The sequence below is a fragment of the Lontra canadensis genome, unplaced genomic scaffold, assembly GCF_010015895.1.
Source record: "Lontra canadensis isolate GAN:19392208 unplaced genomic scaffold, GSC_riverotter_1.0 scaffold6, whole genome shotgun sequence".
In the NCBI taxonomy this organism is placed as follows: domain Eukaryota; kingdom Metazoa; phylum Chordata; class Mammalia; order Carnivora; family Mustelidae; genus Lontra; species Lontra canadensis.
The window spans coordinates 35,196,528-35,214,865 of NW_022631000.1; the positions used below are offsets into that span (position 1 = coordinate 35,196,528).

At 38.8% G+C, this 18,338-nt stretch overlaps 1 long non-coding RNA gene across 2 annotated transcripts in view; it reads right to left on the reverse strand.

The window, feature by feature from the left end:
- LOC116864721 overlaps nt 1–18,338 on the reverse strand; it is a 50,110-nt gene that overhangs the window by 14,616 nt on the left and 17,156 nt on the right. The window lies entirely within an intron of this gene.

Here is an 18,338-nt window from a genome sequence, read left to right on the forward strand (position 1 = left end):
TTTAGGTAGCTGCTACCCAGCCAAAAAAAAAAAAAAAAAAAAAAAAATCCCTGTAAATTGGTAATATATTCTTCAAATGCTTGAGGGTTTTGATTAAATTTAGCATCAGCAGCAATGGGCCCAAGCTGCACAATCTCTGTAAGGATCAGGTTTTGTCTTCCCTTGGACCCTAACTTTCATACCACCGGATTTCTGGGTCCAGATCTATTTGTTGGAATTCCATTCTAGTTTTTGTCATTTCTTACCTGTTACATTCTCTCCTTTCCATCACTCTGGTGATGGAAAGTACCATTTGTTGTAGTTTTGTCTATTTTCCCGGGCCTAGCCTCTAGTAAGTTAGTTACCAGGGTGAAAAGGGTTAAAGTATTCATTGTCCTTAAGGTGTGGGTTGGTGCTCTTAGGAACAAAAGGATCTGGGTTTCTTCTTTCTCTGGAAATTACTTTTTGTTCTAGTACTTTTTTGTTTATTGGCATGTTACTTCGGGCTTCTAATAAGTTGACCAAAAAAAAATTTTTTTATTGCTTTTTTAAAATACAGGCTATAACTCACTTCGTTGGTGATCAGGCCAACATCTGGAGTTTCCTTAATTATAAGTTTTGTCTGAATTAAGTCTTCAGTAGGTGTCCCCAGATCCTCAGAAGATAATGTATAGTCCATTGCACTCCTACACCACCTCTTGGGCAATTTTGGTAGAGTTAGTGAGGCACATTTGCTACTCCCTTCCTATATTTCTGTTTAGTGTTCAATGACATATTTTATCATACAGAGACCTCATAGAGCATTCCAAGTGGTTTATAATATGGTAAAGCAATATTAGTTGTTGTGGCCAGTATTAGTATACAAACTGTAACAGTTCCATAAATTTTGTCTATTCAAAGGCTGTTTGTAATTTCAGTAGAATGCCATAGGTGCTAAACAGGGTATTAAAAGTTCATCAGTCCAGTTTGGGCCATACCGTAGTTCAATCAACTATACATGTAGTGTAATTTGTCAACCTGTATTTCAAATTTGGCACAGAGTAGGATCTGGCCTAGAGTACCAACCATTATTAATTATTATCTTGGGGAGTGGGTTGCCAATTCTGTTGTTTTGTTTTGGTAGGCTAACTGATGCTCAGAGATTGAGTTTGTCTTTCCCAATAATTTATTTAACACAGGTTCACTCTGGAATTTTGCAAGCTAAAAGTAAGTAAGATAATGTCTTTCAATAAGCCAATGAGGAAATTACAGACTCCAAGCCAACGATAGATGAATCAGACTACCATTCTAGGCAAGGTGAGATGAAAGGAATAAAGTCCAATTTAATTGAGATGTACCTTTACAGGAAATGGTACTTGGGAGAGGTGGCTTAGCCAATTGAAAGCTATGTCCAGTGGCCAGGGGACAAGAAAATGTCCCCTGTAGCTAGTGCACAGTGCTAGGGAACACCAGTGCTGATGGTGATGGGTGAGCTCTGCATGGTTGTCATCATTGCTTGGGAAAGGGTTGCCCTTACTTTTGCAAGAGCTGATTGTCCCAAGGTCTTCAGAGAGCTATTTAAGATTGGCAAAGTGAAGCCGTGCCCAGACTGAACACTCTGGGTTAACACTTACACACTCTCAGTAGTTACAGTCTGCGTGTCTCCTTGCCATAATTGCTTCTTCAGCTATGAAGGGGTCTCCTCAGCAGCTGAGCTACTAGTTGTTGTCAGAATGGACAAGATAATTCCTGACCAACTTAACTTCATTCTTATATGAAAATAACTCTACTTTGAAAAACATTTCTTTTTCTTTTTCGTAAACAAGTACACTTAAAATTAGATCAGACTAATGAACAACACAGGCAAACGTGGAGGGATCCGGACTGTCTTACCAGAATGGGTCTAGTCTGGCTGGCCAGGGTGTCCTCCACTAAGACATACCCAAGAGTTTGATTGCTGGGGAGCCGAGGACCCACTGGCACCCAGTTCAAACAGGACTGCCACCAGCTTAAAGTCGCTGCCACAGAAAGATTTTCAGGAGTAGGTTTCCTTTGCTCTGGAGGCTATGCTAGGGGTTGGGGACTAGCGTAGCTCTACAGTCCTGGAGGGCCTCGGCTCCCCTAGCCTGGCTGAGCAGGAAGCCAGGGGCCTGGAACTGGATGATGTCGGCAGAATACAGGTCTTAAGAGTGGGCTCTTAGGGGTCCATAGCATTTGCCTAATTCCAAGCCCTTCCTTAAACAAATGAGCATAATAACCTTAAAGGCAATCACTGAAGAAAACTGGACTGCCTTCTGGAACAGAGCCAGTCATCAAGGCTCCCAGGTGTTTCTTATTAGAGGATGCCTCATCAGTGTCCCAAGGCCCCACCCTGGTAAGGCAGTCCAGTGTCTTCTGACATACACATTTTTGTATGTTAAATCTTGGATTGAAGTAGACTCCGTGTACCCCTAAGGACCTGTTCCTGTGCCCCAGCCTCTCTTGACACTTGTGCTTTAACAGGTCTCTGGCTACCCTGAGCTTTGCACTCAGCATGTCCACCCTTTCAGACACCCTGGGGCAGCCGAGGACCTCCAGGCTTATAAGCTCAGGTTGTTTGAAACCACCTGCATCGACTCCAGGGCCACGAGAACTCACCCCCACCCCCGGGGCCCGGAACATATCTTTCTGAAGCAACGTTTTTAAACTGGTGACAGTCCCCATTTGGAGAGGCTGCCTGTTGGGGTTCCAGGATTACCAGCACTGAAGGCTCTGAGGTGTCTGTCAGTGGAGAGTATCTAGGCCAGCACACCCAGTGCAGTCATAGCAAGGCAGTCCATAGTCCTACAGCTTTACCTTCAGGAAGGTCATGCCCATTTGTGTAGGTTAGGACTTGGAATTAGAGGAGTTAACAGGCCCACAGGCCCACTCCTGTGACCTGGGCTGTCCCAACAATTGCTCTGTGTACAGTCGGTCCCTGGTCTCCTTGAGTTACGTGGCCAAAGCACGTGGTATGTGCCTGTCAGCTGGCCTTGGGCACCTGCACCCTCCAGGGCTAGGGAGCTTAGGCCATCCGCGTGAGCCTGCATAGCCTTCAGGATGGGACGCCAACCCCTTGAAAACCTTTCTGAGGCAGAAGCTTTAACCTGGTGATAGTCAATCCCCATTTGGTCTAGCTGCCTGATAAGAGTCCCAGGTTTACCAGCATAGGGGCCCCAGGGAATGCTGCACCCCCAATTTTCCACAATAGCATATTAGTTATTTTGAATTAAAGTTACTTAAGAAATGGGGTAGTAAGTAGTCTCCTGTGTGAAATAAATCCCCTGTGTGAAAGGTACCATTCCTGCACTAGGAGGTAGAGAACTTTTTTTTTTTTTAAGATTTTATTTATTTATTTGTCAGAGAGAACAAGAGAGTGAGCACAAGCAGGGAGGACGGCAGACAGAGGCAGAAGCAGGCTCCCCACTGAGCAGGGAGCCCAATGTGGGACTCAATTTCAGGACCTTGGGATCATGATGTGAGCTGAAGGCAGATGCTCAACCCTCTGAGCCATCCAGGCATCCAAAAGCTCTTTTTCTTTTCCAGCAGTTTCTGTAGTGAGCAAGATCAACTTCCCTGGCTGGACATTGCTCATTGATGAGCTTTCCGGGTCTCTGTCTGCAGAGTCCAGTGGAGTGAGAGCCCTTTTCTAAATTTATATTTATATTTATAAATTTTCTAAATTTATATTAGGTCTTTCTTTAGGCATCATGATTCTGGTAAATTTGGTGGAGTACTCTTCATTTAACTGATCTATTTCGTGCCAGATATGGTCACTTTTTCTTTGTCTCCATCTTTTATATTGATCTAAAAAGGAACTACCATAGGGAAAGAATGCAGGGGTAGGCCTTTATAAGCCTATTGTTGAAGACAGCCGAACAGACTGATGAGTTACTGGCTCTCATCCGACGGACATCTGTTTAGATGAACTTTGCTTTGAGTCCTCTACATTAAGAAAAAAGAAAAGGGTTTTTCCATTTGAATTTTTAATGTCCTGAGAACTTGGCTTTGTGATGAGTGAGAAACATTCTCTCTAGTCACTGCCATCTGGAGGGTTCCCTCACCATGGTGTATCGTGGTGGTCAAATGGATGGTTTCTGAGGCACGAAGTTACAAGCAGCACTCTCCTGGTCCAGCTGTGCTCAGGGGAGTTTCTCATAAGAGGTCCCAGCACATAAGGGAACTTTGTGGTCCCAACTTCATTGCTCCAGTGGTGCCTGCCTGGTGTCACAGATCAGTGAGTCTGTGACTGGAGGCATCTCACATATTTATGGGAGACTAGACTTATACTAGCCTAGCCTTACAACCCATGCAATGAGGGCTTTTGCTGTCTTATTTTTGAGGAGAAAGCTTTTGGATCATTAGGGCTGATCATCTTTGTCCTCTCCAGAAACACCTCTTGTGTTCATGGTCTAAGCCTAGAAAGTTTCCACTGGGTCTTGCTGTAAAAAGTCTTATTTGGGGAAGGTATGTTTTGTGGTGGGCGCTGTGTATTATATAAGACTGAGGAATCACAGACCTGTACCCCTGAAACAAATAACATAATATATGTTAATAACAATAAGAAAGAAAGCTTATTTGAGTTGCTATTGAGATTTAAGATTCTACTCATGAATGGCCAAATGATGGATCCTTTAAATTAGCTATATTTGGGATGCCTGGGTGGCTCAGTGGGTTAAGCTTCTGCCTTCAGCTCAGGTCATGATATCAGGGTCCTGGGATTGAGCCCTGCATTGGGCTCTCTGCTCAGTGAAGAGCCTGCTTCCTCTCTCTCTCTGCCTGCCTCCCTACCTACTTATGATCTCTCTGTCAAATAAATAAATAAAAATCTTAAAAAAAAATAAATTATCTATATTTGAAGGAAAAAAAATTCTTTATGGAGAGTTCTTTTTTTTTAAGATTTTATTTATTTATTTGAAAGAGTAAGAAAGAGCATACAGGCATGTGTGCACACCTATGCATGGGGGAGGAGCAAGAGAGAGGGAGAAGCAGTCTCCCTGCTGAGCAGGGAGCCCCAGTGTAGGACTTGATCCCAGGACTGGGATCATGACCTGAGCTGAAGGCAGACACTTAACTGACTGAGCCACCTAGGCACCCTTCTTTATGGAGAGTTCTTATTTGTCTTATTGTAACCAAACTTAAGTTTGTAACCAAATTTGTAACCAAAGTTAAATTTGGTTACAAATGAACTTAAGTTCATGTGCCTACTCCATCAAAGTTGATCCCTGAGGCATTGAGCATGTGGCAACAATTCATTTGAAAGGTTGCCAAATGAGGAGATGAGAGAAAAGCTTCAAATCCATCTCTCTGAGAGGGAGACTTGGGGAATTTTTTTTTTTTTTTTTTTTTTTTAAGGCAGGCAGAAAAGAGTCTGGTAAACAGGAGAGGAGCTATGCTACTCAAAATCAGATAAAAGAAGTAACCAAGTCAGGGAGGTTTAATTCCATTTTGTTGTGCTCAAAGAGGAGGTCAGTAGTCCTGTCTGGCTCTGGCTGGCTTCGTGATGAAAACTTGAGTTCCTGCAGAAACATCTAAATTGATAGTTGTCATGGCATCAGGCAAGCATATTGTCTTATAGGAACATGGGGGCAGAAGGCATTCCAAGAACAAGCAGATCTTTGCCTGGTTAACTCCTTGCTTACCAGTTTTATTAGTAGTATAATGGCTAGCCTTGGGGACTTTCTTGACAAGATGGAAAAACAGAAATTAGTTAGACTTAAGACAAAAATTAACATCCATATCCAAAATAAATTCTCCTTCTCAAAATCTGGCTCCCAACCGACTGTTTTAACTTGTGTTCGTATACTACACAGAGAAGTCTGGCCTAATCTATAGGCCCCCAATACACAGGTTACTCCTGTAAATTCTTAAAAGCCAGGAAGGAAATTTAGGAGAGGCTGTTCTTTACACTTTTTCCTATATTTCAAGGCTCTGTAATCAGGCTCTGTCAGCTTCAGACATTTTTTATGCAATGTCTTTTGCAGATGTATCCTATACCCCTCACTGAAAACAAAAAACAAAAAACAAAAAAACTGTCCCCTGAACAGCAACAGATCTTTAAAATTATAAGGCCCCTTACCTCCACTTTAAGAATATCCTACCAAATTTAGAAAGAAATTAGATTACTAAGCATTCACAACCCCTCCCTCACAAAGGAAATGGATGACCAAAATTTCTCCTTGGCCCTCCTACATTATTAATCAGCTAAAGCCCAATATTCAGGGGCTGATCCAACCTGAGACTGAATTTTATACTCAGAAAGAAATCTTTTGTTAAAATGCTTTATATAGACTTTACAAACGCATAAATCTTTTGATTCCAATTTTAGTTAAAAATTTCCCAGATATAAAGTAGCAAACTAAATTAGAAAAGTGGGTCAGTCCATTGATTTTTCAGGATGTAATCCAGTTCTTTGGAGAAAACAGAAAGAATGCCTTTGTCTTGCAAAGCCTTACAAACCAGAAATGTTACTCTAGAAACCATTCAAAGCCTACCTGTCTTTATCAATCCCCAAAGCTCTATTCCTTTCAAATGTTTCTAGATATTATAGAAGACCTATATCAATAGGACTAAAATTAACCTGTACTTTGGGGGAAAAAATACATAACAAATACCCAAAACTCTTGGGACAAAAATTACAAATTTCTTTCTCTTAAGTTTTTATTTTTTTAAATTCTTAAAATTTTAAATGCTTTTAAAACTTAAAATTCTTTTAATTCTTTGAGTTTTTATTTTAATTCCAGCTAACATACAGTGTGATTTTCAGGAGTATAGTATACTGATTCAGCACTTCCTTATATCACCCAGTGCTCATCTACAAGTGCCCTCCTTAATCCCCATCACCTGCTTAACCCAGTCCCCCTCACCTCCCTTCCAGTACCATCTCTTTGTTCTCTATAGTTAAGTGTTTCTTGATTTGTCTCTCCTCTTTTCACTTTGCTTGTTTTATTTCTTAAATTCCGCATATGAGTGAAATCATATGGTATTTGACTGACTTATTTCCCTTGGCATTATACTCTAGCTCCCTCTATGTTGTTGTAAATGGCCAGATTTCATTCTTTTTTATTACTAATATTCCAATCCTTTTTCTCCACATCCTTGCCAAAACCTATTGTTTATTTTAGCCATTCTGACAGGTGAGAGGTGAGATCTCATTGTAGTTCTGATTTGCATTTCCCTAGTGGTGAGTGATATTGAGCATCTGTTTATGTATTGGTTTGCCATCTGTAGGTTTTCTTTAGAGAAATGTCTGTTTATGGCTTCTGCCCATTTTTTCATTGCATTGTTTGTTTTTTTGGTGTTGAGTTCTATAAGTTCTTTATATATTTTGGATACTAAGCCTTTATCAGATATGTCATTTGCAAATATCTTCTCCCATTCAGTAGGCCGTCTCCTAGATTTGTTGATTGTTTCTTTTGCTGTGCAGAAGCTTTTTATTTTGATGTAGTCCCAGTAGTTTATTTTTGCTTTTGTTTCCCTCACCTCATGAGACCTATCTATAAAGACACTGTTATGGCTGATGACAGAGATATTACTGCCTGTGCTCTCTTCTAGGATTTTTATGATTTCAGGTCTCACATGTAGGTCCTAATCCATCATGAGTTTATTTTTGTGTATGTTTTAAGAAAGTGGTACAATTTCATTCTTTTGCATATAGCTGTCCAGTTTTCCCAGCATCATTTGTTGAAGAGGCTGTCTTTTTCCCCTTGTATATCCTTGCTTCTTTTATCAAAGATTAATTGACCATATAATTTTGGCTTTATTTCTGGGTTTTCTATTCTGTTCTATTGGTCTATGTGTCTATTTTTATGGCAGTACCAGAGTGTTTTAATCACTAGAGCTTTGTAATATAACTTGAATTCTAGAATTCTGAATTTCCAGTTTTGTTTTTCTTTTTCAAGACACTTTTAGCTACTTGGGGTCTTTTGTGGTTCCATACAAATTTTTTTTTTTAATATTTTATTTATTTGAAATAGAGAGAGAGATTACAAGTATGCAGAGAGGCAGGCATAGAGAGAGAGAGGAGAAAGCAGGCTCCCCGCTGAGCAGAGAGCCCAATGCGGGCCTCGATCCCAGGACCCTGAGATCATGACCTGAGCCAAAGGCAGAGGCTTAACCCACTGAGCCACCCAGGCGCCCGCCATACAAATTTTAGGATTATTTGTTTTCTATGAAAAATGCTGTTGGTATTTTCATAAAGATTAGATAAAATCTGTAGATTGTTTTGGGTAGTATGGACATATTAGTAATATTCTTTCAGAACATGAGCATGGAAGATCTTTCCATTTGTTTGTGTTGTCTCTAATTTCTTTCATCAGTATCTTAGTTTTTACAGTACAGGTCTTTTACCCTTTTGTTTAAGTTTATTCCTAGGTAGGTATTTATGTGTGTGTATGTATGCATGTATGTGTGTGTGTACTGGTGCAATTGTGAACGGAATTATTTTCTTAATTTTTTCTGCTCATTCATGATTGGCATGTAGAAATGCAACAGATTTCTGCACATTGATTTTGCACCCTGCAAACTTACTGATTTCATTTATCAGTTCTAGTAGTTTTTTGGTGGAGTCTTTAGGGTTTTCTATATATAATACCATGTCATTTGCAAATATGAAAGTTTTACTTCTTCCTTACTAATTTGATGCCTTTTATACCTTCCTCTTGTCTGATTGCTGTGGTTAGGATTTGCAGGACTGTGTTAAATAAAAAGGGATGATGAAAGTGAACATTCTTTTCTTGATCCTGATCTTAGAGGAAAAGCTCTCAGTGTTTCACCATTGAGAATGATGTCTGCTGTGAGTTTTTCATAAATAGCCCTTATTATTTTGAGGTATTTTCACTCGAAACCTACTTTGTTAAGAGTTTTTTTTTTTTTTTTAAGGGATGGATGTTGTGCCTTGTCAAATGCATTCTCTGCATTTATTAAAATGATCAATATCATTTCTTATCCTTCCTCTTCTTAACATGATGTACCACATTGATCATTTTGCAACTACTGAACTACCTTGCAGCCCAGGAATAAATTTCACTTGATTGGGTGAATGATTTTTTTTTTTTTAATGTATTGTTGGATTTGGTTTGCTAATATTTTGTTGAGGATTTTCCATATATGTTCATCAGAGATATTAGCCTGTAGTTTTCTTTTTTTGTAGTGTCTTTATCTGGTTTTGAATTTGGGAGCTTTCCCTTCCTCTTCTATATTCTGGAAGAGTTTGATTATCTTCTTTAAATGTTTGGTAGAATTTGGTGTTTGGTAGAATTCACCTGTGAAGCCACCTCATCCTGGAATTTTGTTTATTGGGAATTTTTGGATTACTGATTCGATTTCATTGCTAGTAATCAGTCTGTTCAAATGCTCTATTTCTTCCTCATTCAGTTTAGGGAGGTTATGTGTTTCTAGGAATTTGTTTTTTCTAGGATGTCTAATTTATTAGCATATCATTTTCCATTACATTCTCTTATATTCCTTTGTATTTCTGAGGTTTTTTTTTTTTTTCCTTTTTGATTTTGAGTCCTCTCTCTCTCTTTTTGTATGAGTGTCGGTAAAGGTTTACCAATTTTGTTGATCTTTTCAAAGAACTAGCTTTTGGATTCATTGATCTGTTGTATTGTTTCTTAAATCTCTATTTCATTTGTTTCTATTTCAATCCCTGTTATTTCTTTCCTTCTGCTTGTTTTAGGCTTTGTTTTTTCCTCTTTTTCTAGCTTCTTTAGGTATACAGTTGGGTTGTTTGAGATTTTTTCTTGTTTCTTGAGGTAGGCCTTTATTGCTATGGACTCCCCTCTTAGAATACCTTTTAATGCATCCCAAAGATTTTGGACCATTATGTCTTCATGTTCATTTGTTTTCACGTCTTTTTCTTTCTTTTCTTTTTTTTATTTTTTTTTAATTTTTTAAAAGATTTTATTTATTTTTGCAAGGGAGAGGGAACATGAGTGGTACGGAGGGGCAGAGGGAAAAGCAGACTCCCTGCTGAGGATGTAGCCCAATTACGGACTTGATCCCAGGACCCTGGGATCATGACCTGAGCCAAAGGCAGACAGTTAACTGACTGAGTCACCCAAGCACCTATGTTTTTTATTTCTTATTTGATTTCTTTATTGACCCATCTATTGTTTAGTAGCGTGTTATTTAATCCCATGTATTTGTGCTTTTTCTAGATTTTTTTTCTTATAGCTGCTTTCTAGTTTCATAGCATTGTGGTTAGAAAAGATGAATGTTGTGATTTCAATCTTTTCAAATTTCTTGAGATTTGTTTTATGACTTACTGTGATCTGTTCTGGAGAATTTTCCATGTTCACTTGGAAAGCATGTGGATTTTCTCTGTTGTTGTGGAATGTTCTGCATATATTTGTTTAATCCATCGGGAAATGTGTCATTCAAAGCAACTGTTCCCTTGTTGATTTTCTGTCTAGGTGATCTGTCCATTGATACAAGTGTGTGTTAAAACCCACAGTATTTTTACATTACTATTGATTTCTTCCTTGGTGTTTGTTATTAGCTGCTTTATGTATTTGGGTGCTTCCATGTTGCATACATAAATATTTACAATGGTTATTACCCCACCCCCACCCCTTTGGGGAAGATTTTATTTGTTTTAGAGAGGAGGAGGGGGAGGCAAAGAGAATCCTCAAGCAGACTCCCCACCGAACACAGAGCCTGCTGTGGGGCTTGATCCCAAGACCCTGAGATCATGACTGGAGCCAAAATCTCAAGAGTCAGCCACCTAACTGACTGAGCCACCCAGGCACTCCTAAAATTGTTATACCTTCTTGTTGAAATGTTTACGATTATGTAATGTACTTCTTTGTCTCTTATTACAAGTCTTTGTTTTAAAGTCTATTTTGTTTGATATAAGTATTATTACCCCAGCTTTCTTTTCACTTCCATTTGCATGATAAATGTTTTCCATCCCTCCCCTTCCAGTCTGGGTGTGTCTTTAGGTCTGAAATGAGTCTCTTGCAGGTGGCATATAGAGGGGTCTGGCTATTTTATCCATTTGTCAGGCTGTTTTTTTGATTAGGTAGTTTAGTCCATTTATATTCAAAGTAATTATCAATAAGTTGTCACTTTCATACTTGTTTTATGGTTGGTTTTGTAGTTTTCTCTGTTCCTTTCTTGCTATCTTGTGGTTTGATGGCTTTCTTTAGTGATATACAAAAACTAAAAAGAAAGAAATCCAAGCATATCTATGATAGGTTATCATTGATCTGTGGTTTGATTTGTGGTTTGCCATTAGGTTTATATATAATATCCTATGTGTATCGCTGTCTATATTAAATTGATGGTTTGAACTGGTTTAAACTCATTCTAAAAGCACTAAATGTTTATTCCCTCCACCCCACATTTTAGATATGTTTTCATACTTTACATCCTTTTATTTCTGAATGTCTTAACTGATTTTCCTAGATATATTTGATTTTACTGCTGTTGTGCTTCAATCTCATGCTGGTTTTACAGGGGATTAATAGGCTATTTTTATCATGTTTATATATACCTGTGAAAATTTTCCCTTTCCTACTTTTCTTACTTCTGCTTATGTTCTTTCTTTTCCAAAGAATCCTCTTTAACATTTCTTGTAGGGCTGGTTTAGGTTTAGTGTTCATTAATTTCTTTTTTCTTTTTCTTTCTTTTTTTTTTTTGTTGGCGGGGGTGTGGGCGGGAACCTATGATGCTCCTTTTCTCTCTTTCAAGTCTTAATGATAGCTTTGTTGGGTAGAGTATTATTGGCTGCAGATTTTCCCTTTCAGTGCTTTGAATGTATCATGCCAAAAATCAGCTGATAGTCTTGTGGGGTTTCCCTTGTATGTAACTATTTTCTCTTGCTATTGTTTTTTTTAATAAAGATTTTATTCATTTATGAGAGAGTGAGCAGGGGCATGAGCAGGGGGAGAGGGAGCAGCAGCAGCAGATTACCTGCTGAGCAGGGACACTGATGCAGGGCTTGATCCTGGGATCCCGAGATCATGACCAGAGCTGAAGGCAGACATTAACCAACTGAGCCACCCAGGAGTCCCTCTTGATACTTTTAAAATTGTTTATCAAATTTTTGGGGTCATTTTAACTATTATGTGTCTTGGTGTTGACCTCCTTGGGTTGATTTTGTTGAGGGCTTTCTGTGTATTTCTGGATCTGGATGTTTTCTTCCCCAGATGAGGGAAGTTTTCAGCTATTATTTCTTAAATTTTCTCCCCCCTTTCTCTTTCTTCTTCTGCAATCCCTATAATGTGAATATTACTATACTTGATGGTATTACTGTATTCCCTTAACTTATTCTCATTTTCTAGTATCTTTTTTCTTTTTCCCATTCCATTTAGTTGTTTTCCATTACTCTGGCCTCCAGGTCACTGATCCATTCTTTTGCTTCCTCTAGTCCACTATTTATTCCAGATAGTGTATTTCTAATTTCACTTACTGAGTTCATCTCTGAGTGGTTATTTTTAATATTTTCTGAGATCCTCCACTCTTTTCTCAAGCCCAGTGGGTATCTATGACCATTACTATGAATTCTCTATCTGCATATTGCTTAACTCCATTTTGTTAAGTTCTCTTGCTATGAGTTTGTACTGTGCTTTCATTTGTACCATATTCCTCTGTCTCCTCATTTTGTCTAACTTTGTGTCTTTCTATGTGTTATGACAGTCAGCTATGTCTCCTGCTTTTGAAATTAGTGGCCTTATGGAGAAGAGATCCTATGGTGCCCTGCAATGTGATGTCTCCTGGTCAGCAGAACCTAATGTTTCAGGGTTATCTGTTATGTATATTGTGTGTACCTTACTGTTGTGATTGAGATGCATTTGACTTCAGTCCAGTTGTCTGCAATGGCTCTTTGACTGTTATGGGCAGGGTTTGGGTCCCTGTGTTATTAAGGGGCCAGTTTGGGACCACCATGGGCTTGAGGTGGGATAGACCAGATGCCTGCCCTCAGCTCATTTGCCACAACTGTGGCTGCACTGAACTGCAGGGTGCTCTCCCAGGATTGTCCCCCGAGAGGCTTTTGTTGGAGGGCAGGACCTGTGGTTGGACCAGATGTCTGCCCCAAGCCCACTGCTGGGGCTGCAAACTAGCATGTGTCATTATCTTCCACTTGTATCAGTCCTAGGCATCAGTCACTTGGGAATGGTACTGGCCCCTCTCAGGGCTGTTTGTATACTACCATGCATGTGGTGCCACATTGGATGGACTCTTGCCTAGTGGGGCGGGTTGGATCAGATGGGATAGTCTACAGGAAAACACAAGGGTGGGATGCACAGTGTAGGCAGTTTGCACCCATCTGCTTGTGGGAAGAGCCCTGCTGAGGGAAAATGCCTAGAGCATTTTGGAGGAACTCCTGTCCAGTGTGGCTAGTTGAATGGGGTAAATTCATAGGAGAAAGTGGGGATGAGGTTTGGCCTTGTCCCCATAGATGTCCATGTCTCTAGGCATTCTTGATGTGGCTTCTTGGCTAAGATTAACTATGAAAAGTCTGTTCTATCAGTCCTTGTGTGGTTTTCTGGGGGTATTTACAGTGATGTAGGTCTAATCTCCGTGTATCCAGGGGATGATGTAAGCCAAAGATCCTCTTACTCTGACATCTTGCCCGGAAGTTTGATTAGGTTATAGAATTTTTCTACAACCAAAGAAAAACTTGAAAGACTGGCTGATTTGATATCTTGTGAAGTTTTTGTGGGTAATCTAAAAGTTTGTAGATCTACAAACTTGTAAAATAGTTTCTTCACAAAGTCTTTTTGGTAGCCTGAAACCTTAGTTTTGCTAAGTAATGAATTCATCTAGATATTCAATGAATTAACTTATTTCCCAATAAGAGAATAATAAAACATTAATTACTGACCATATGTTAATCTGTTCTTTTGGCTTCCCTATCACAAACTTGAGTCTCTAGTAAATAGCTTTTTTTTTTGAAAAAACTTTTATTGGAAGATTATTATAAAGAAGCACATATTTCTAGAAATGTATGAATACTTTCATAATTTGCCAGTCTAAAGAAGCACTAGGTTAAGTGTAACAGTTTACAATTGCTTATGACTTATTTTTCACTATAAAGTTTCTAAGGATTAAAAATTCCAATATGTGTGGTTTAGAACTACTAAAAATAAAGGGAACCTCTCCATATGCAAGAAAAGTGGGACTTTTTTTTTTAAAAGATTTTCTTTATTTATTTGACAGAGAGAGATCACAAGTAGGCAGAGAGTCAGGCAGAGAGAGAGGGGGAAGCAGGCTCCCTGCTGAGCAGAGAGTCTGATGCGGGGCTCCATCTCAGGACCCTGAGATCATGACCTGAGGTGAAGGCAGAGGCTTAACCCACTGAGCCACCCAGGTGCCCCAGGACATGTGTTTTTGATAAAGATATCGTGAACTGAGATCATATAAAGAGGAAAAAACAAAGAATCTATATGTGAAAAAGTCTTAAAACATTTGTGAACAAATCTTTAAAATGAATTTTAATGTATGGTCATGCTGGATAAGATTAAAATGATTTATTTGAATTTTAATATAAAAAGCTAGTACAAAATTTTTAAAAATTCATTTTTTTCTATTAAAAGACCAACATTTTCTTAGATGATAATTCTGCTTTTAATTATAAACAAAGGTTTCACTTGAATGTAATCAATCTAGAAAAAGTCTGTTTTATCTTCAAGTCTTTGATTACTTAGAAAAACTAAGTATCTGTATTTGCCTGTGAAGTCTTTCCCACTTAAGTTAAATGGATAACTAAGTATTGTTTTATAATGATCTGTGATCCTGTTTAATGAAAAGTCTTAATTCTAAAATGAAGTCTTTCTGAGTTTGAAATTTCCCAGAGGATCTCTGGAAGATTTTATTTATTTGATAGAGTGAGAAGCAGGTTTCCACTGAGCAGGGAGCCTGCACCGGGCTTGATCCCAGAACCCTGTGATTATGATCTGAGCTAAAGGCAGATGCTTAACTGACTGAGCCACCCAGTCACCCCGCCCTGGAAGATTTCAAAGCTTTGTTCTCCTCATAAAAGAAAGATGTTAATTATGTTTATTTGGTATGTTAAATTACATGGGAATCACTGTCAAATAAGTGATGCTAAACCTTCTTAGATTATATATCCATAAATATAATTAGAATAAGTGTTCTAGAAATTATATTAAACTCCTAGAAATCTAATATGTCTGGGTATATTATATAATAGATAATTCTATGTTATACAATCCGAGTTGTTATCCTGATGTGCTGAGCATCACAGAAATAACCCAATTGTAATCAGATCTTTTCTGATTACCATTTCTAAGTCTTTTTGTCATTTTTGTCACTTACAGATATTGTTTTACCTTGATGCTTTTGCAAAAGTGCTTCATGTTCAAGGAGATTCAGGAAAAGACTGATGAATCTCTAGACTACAGGCCTCTAATAAGTTAAGACCATACCACTGAACTAACTGAGTGTAAGAATTTAGAGAACTCTAATGGAGAGAAATTTATAGCTTTGTAAAACAGAAGATCGAGATCAACAGAAGTTAATTACAAATGGGACTGAATAAATGGAGAATTACAATTTTTCTGACTTTTTGTTTGAAAAGTATTTCAAATACTTTTTGCTTTTTAATTTTTTTTTAATTTTTTTTTTTTCCATATGTAGGAAAACCTTTCCTCAGCAATTTGGTAAATTATACCTTTGTAAGCAAAACTGAAACATTTATCTTCTGCCTATCTGATTCCCCCCAGGAATTGGAAACTCTCAGTGAGTAGTCTTACATACTCATGGAAATATATTTATTTATGTTCAACTATAATCTGTCTTCCTTAGGACACAGTTGGGAACACTGGTTTTATTACTAAGGTTTTGACTGGAATGTCATATTTAAGAGAGAGCTGGATAGGCTCAGATCAGACAGCTTTAAGGAACTAAGGTTAGCTTTATGGAGCCAACAACATGCTTTGAAAATGTCAGTGCGATACCTTGATGATAGGGTTTTCAACATCCTTACCAGGTTAAGTAAAGAAGGCCACTTTCAGGCAGGTGCAAGAACCTCAGGATATTTTGGGGACCCTGATAAGAAAGGAAGTAACTCAAGTCAGTAGGTATAGCAGGCAAAGCATGATGGCCTTATTTCTTAGGCTCTAGAGGCTATTAAAAATTCAGTCTCTGCTACCTTATGAAAAGTTCCAGCAAAGCAGATTTAAAAGAGCCTACATGATCAATCACTATTCTCCTTGCACTTACGCATGTAATCAAGCTCACCGAAACAAACTGTCTTACTCTGGTTATAATTGATAGAAATGGGAGTAATTATAGAAAGAAAAATTGTCTTAACTGAAACTATGTGAACTTTTAGATATTAGATTCTGGTTCTGTTAACTTGTCTTTGAGGTTTTTTTTTCTTCCTGTGAACTAGATCCTGATTCCTTCTAGTTTCCTCAAACATCTGGTTACATCTTTCCAAAGTAACATTTCTGATAATCTCTCCCATTCCTTTGACTTGAAATCACTGAAAAATAAAATTGCCCCTTTTTTTGAAGCACTGAAAACTGAATATGAATGACTTCACGGGACCAGAGAAATCACAACAGTTTATGTATGGATAACCTACAAGTAACCATGTAGCAACCAGTACAGAGATCACCAGAGGCACGTAAACTGCAAACCAGAAAAATCTGATTGTGACTCCTTGGCTTCACTCTATCTAAGGGTGCTTTGAAACGGACTTTTAGAAATCTTCTCAAGTGGCTACCCTCAGAACTGAGAAACTGATTTATGATTTGCTCCAATTATTAACCAGTATTTTCCTTTTCGCTCTATGGAAATGATGTATTTAATACTTGATTACTTGAACCACAGGCCTGTTTGTAGGGTTCCTAGGTTTCTGTACCTGCCAAGGCTCCCAGATGTCTCTTACTGACGGGTCCTTCAGCCCGTTCACTCAGTTTAGCTCTGGTAAGGCAGGCCACGTGGAACACAATAGACCCATTAACCCATTACTGTCAATACCAACCCCTTTATAAAATCTAATCCCTTTATCAGAGGAGTCACTGATAACTACAGAAGAACACACCCCTGAGCCCTCCTAGCCTATGGAGGCAGTGGTGCATAGGTTATGTTGGCCCTATCACTAGAAACCCCGTTGTAAATAAAAATATTACATAGACTGGGGCGCCTGGGTGGCTCAGTGGGTTAAAGCCTCTGCTTTCGCTCAGGTCATGATCCCAGGGTCCTGGAATCGAGCCCCACATCGGGCTCTCTGCTCAGCAGGGAGCCTGCTTTCCTTCCTCTCTCTCTGCCTGCCTCTCTGCCTACTTGTGATCTCTGTCAAATAAATTAAAAAAAAAAATTAAAAAAAAATTAAAAAATAGACTACTATGTTGTTAGATAGAGGGTTCATAACAATGATACAAGGCTAGTCCACTAATCTACAAAAAAAAAAAAAAAAAAAAACTTAAAGGGACCAATGGAAGCATTAGGAGGAAAATAAAACCCAGCTACATGGATATGCAGATTCCTAACACGAGATGACAGACTACCCATGGAGGTTAAATGACTTAGTTTCCCAATACAGAAGACATTCTTGGCATGGATGTAATAGATCATACTCTATGTAACAGAACATACTCAAAATCAGGAAAACCTTCAGAACTCTGAGGGGAACAAATTCATGTCCCTACTACATACTAACCCAGTCTGGACTGTTAAAAAGCCAGACAGGCCATATCGTTTCACAGTAGGTGATGGGGCCTGAAACACTCTCCCCAAACTCAGGGAGCACTCTGGCATATAGGCACTATCATAACCAACAGCACACTGAATCCAGACACTATGACATGGTGAGAGACTTAGGTGGCATGTTCTTGGCTATCCCAATGGATGAGGAGAGCCAACCCATGACTGCATTTCCATGGGAAGGCAGAGGAGATCAGTTTGCTGGGCTGCCACAAGGATATCTTAGCAGTCCAGGAATGGTCCACAACCTTCCAACACGAGACATCCAGACCTTTGATGAAAACACACACAAAACCCAGTATCTCCTGTAGATTGAGGGCATCCTTACTTATGGCGATAACCAGGGCCAAAATAGAGTGAACTGAATCCCTTCCACTCAGAAAATGGAAAACTGACACAGGTAAGGTCCAAAGACCCCAGGCTACAGTAAAAGTTTTAGGCAAAATGTGGTCCTCTGAAGGCATAAAAATACCACACCCAGTCATGAACAATATAGATTGTGTATCAACTCCTACCACAAAAGCAGCAGCTCAAACTGATAGGAACTATTTGGATATTGGCTACATGCCATACCACCTATGGGGATAATATTGAAACACATTTATGAAATAAAGAGGAAGAGCAGAGAGTTTAGATGGATAGAGACTCAAGACACAGCCTTTATTTCTTTGAAAAATGCT